Genomic DNA, 3,063 nt, shown 5'->3' with positions numbered 1-3,063 from the left:
TCCACTTTTTGTGGGCTAGCCGGTTGAGACTGGACTGAAGAATGTGAAAGGTCACAGGGGTGGACAGAAGCGTTCTGTACAGATTAGTATCTTATCACCTGTGTTTGTGTTTATGTACGTACAGTATGCAGCTTATACAGTATATGTATGTGTGTGTTCATGTGTGTGTGTGTGCGTGTATGTATGTGCGCTATATAAAGTGTGACTGTGATTGTGTATGTGTGTGTGTGTGTGTGTGTAAATGTGTCGATGTGTATGTACTGTATGTCTGATGTCTGCAAGCAAGAGTGCATAATTGTTTACTTGTGTGTGTTCTTGTGTGTGTTTTTATGTGTATTTGGTTGTGTGTGTGTGTGTATGTGTGTGTGTGTGTGTGTGTGTTGGGGGTGGGTGTCTGGTGGGAAGGGTCATTGTAAAACAGCCGGTGGAAGCCCTGTGTGTGTCTCCCACCTGCCGGCACAATCGTCTCTCTGCTCCTCCATCTGTTTTCTCTTTCAGGCAAGGGATGGATGCACACACACAAACACACAAACACACAAACACATACACACCCAAACACACACACAGACACACACACACACACATAAGAGGAGGAGAACGGATCTCGGCGGAAAAGTACAGCAGGAGGAAAGACAAACACGAGCCCCATTGGATAAAGCCTATCAATTATTTGCGTTTGCTAAAAGCTTTGCTAAGCACAAAGTCAGTGGGCCGAGCACGTAGACACCAGGCCACCAGCAATCATTAACCACGCAGTGACGAGAGCGCAGGAGGGTGGATCAGTGTGTGTGTGTGTATCTGTATGTGTGTGTTTCTATATGTATGTGTTTCTCTCTCGTGTGTGAGTGTGTGTGTGTGTGTTGGTGGGTGTGGGAGGGGGTCTTCTCCAAAAGCTCTCTGACGCAGGTATGCCAAATGTATGCGCCATATCAAAGATCCGTGTGTTCTCTGGGGAGGAAGGGTCGAATTACTGGAGGAGCAGATGGATCATCAGTAAGTTTCCATGTGTCCTATCGCCCACTCCTACTGCCATTTAAACAGGAGCCCAAAACAGTACACACAAGAGGCGAAGAGGGGTCTGAATAATATCAACCCAGCACAACACAAGACCACAAAACACAACACAGCTCAATACAGCACAGCACAACAGCACACAAACAGAATAGCTCAGCGGAGCACATGACAGGACAGCACAAATAGAACATAGCATAGCATAGCATAGCATAGAGCAGCATATTATAGCACAGCACAAATAGAACATAGCATAGCATAGCATAGAGCAGCATATTATAGCACAGCACAAATAGAACATAGCATAATATAGCATACAGCAGCATGTCAGCACAAATAGATATGCACAAATGGAACAGCATAGAATAACATAGGACAGCATGTCATGGCACAAGAAATTATAGCACAGTACAAAAAGCTTAGCACAGCTCAACACAGATTAGTTGCTAGCCTTCCATTGCACAGCAGCACATAGGACTAGGTAACCCTTAGCATAGCATAGGTAGGTATACCACAACATAGCATAGGTAACCCTTTGCTGCTCCACAAATGCTTATGCAGTAGGCCTTCCTCCTGGGCAGTGGACCTGGCCTGCCAGTACTTAAACGGAGCCGTAGACCAAGAGGCTGTGGATTATAGTGGTGGTGGGGCTTTGGAGTAGTAGTGGTGGTGGTGATGGTGTGTGTGTGTGTGTGTGTGTGTGTTTGGTGGTAGTGGTGGTGGTGATGGTGTGTGTTTGGTGGTAGTGGTGGTGGTGGTGGGTCGGAATCTAATTTAGGGTTCAGTGTAAATACATTCTGGTGAAGACACAGGGGCAAATGTAATTTCTCTGGCAGAGTCTTTCAATCAAAGAGTCCATTTGCCAGAGTGGAAAGGAGCTCTGTGTTCACTGTCTGGGGAGAAGAATACAGGGAGCAATGTGTGGGATGAGGTCGCCAAGGTCTTAGAGGAGGCATATCATGTGTATTATAAGCCCTGACTCACAAATCCTCAAAGAGCAGGCTTTGTGTGCCATGCATGTTACCCCACAGACTACACTCTTAAACGAATGTGTTGTCCCTATCTGGACACAGAGATGTGTTAAAAAGCACAGAAGTTGTGAAGAAAACAGAAGTTGTGTTGTTTTCAACATTGAGTGTGTATATACATAAACGTATAGCATAATGTTTAAAACAAGAATCCCAGTATATTGGGGGAGGGAAGAAGGAGGGAAAGTGATAATAAAGTGATAATAAGGCACACACACACACACACACACACACACACACACAACATACTCTCACACACACACTCACACACCCCAGTTATAGAGCTGCTGCACGGCCTGTGGTCTGTGCCTGCATGCGTATGCGTGTGTGTGTGTATGTGTGTGTACACGTCTATATGCATGTGCTTGTGGCATGTGTTTATGTGTCTGTATTTGTGTGTGTGTATGGGGTGGACAGTTTTAGGTGTTTCAGGATCTGGGACAGCAGCTGGAGGTCAGCAGACAGGAGGCTGGTGGCATCAGTCAACCAGCAGGGTGGTACAACGTGACACATCAGACAACAAAACACACAAATCAGCGCACACATTAGCTGACTGCTGTGGCCCTGAATACAGCCGTACACCCCTGCATGGACAAACAAAACAACAAACAAACAAGTAAAAAAATAAACAAACAGCATTTTCAGTGATGTCCTCACCAGGGAGCTGCCCACCCATCTCTCTCTCTCTCTCTTTCTCTCTCTCTCTTTCACTCTCCATCTCTCTCTCTCTCTCTCTGTCTCTCACGCTCTCTCTCTCTGTCACTCTCTCTGTCTGTTTATTGCACAGCAGCAGCCTGGCACTCGTGAAAGAAAAGGCCAAAAAAGAACAAAAAAAATGATGAAAAAGGACTTTCTATGTCACAATGCTCTCTCCAGCTCCCCCGCTGTCCCTGAGGGCAAAGCCAGACTGCCTCACATCCAAGCGCCTCTTCTTTCCTAGCCAGGCCCCAAAACAAGCCTCAAAGCCTCAGAGAACAGCCACACACATCAAGCAGTCACTCACGCCTCAAATAGGTGCTCTGAG

The sequence above is a fragment of the Alosa pseudoharengus genome, unplaced genomic scaffold (assembly GCF_046254945.1).
Source record: "Alosa pseudoharengus isolate Yale_2024_CS ecotype anadromous, Long Island Sound unplaced genomic scaffold, YU_APseudo_1.1 YU_APseudo_1.1_scf_4, whole genome shotgun sequence".
Classification (NCBI taxonomy): Eukaryota; Metazoa; Chordata; class Actinopteri; order Clupeiformes; family Clupeidae; genus Alosa; species Alosa pseudoharengus.
The sequence above is the reverse complement of the archived record's forward strand: the minus strand, read 5'-3'. Positions refer to the sequence as shown.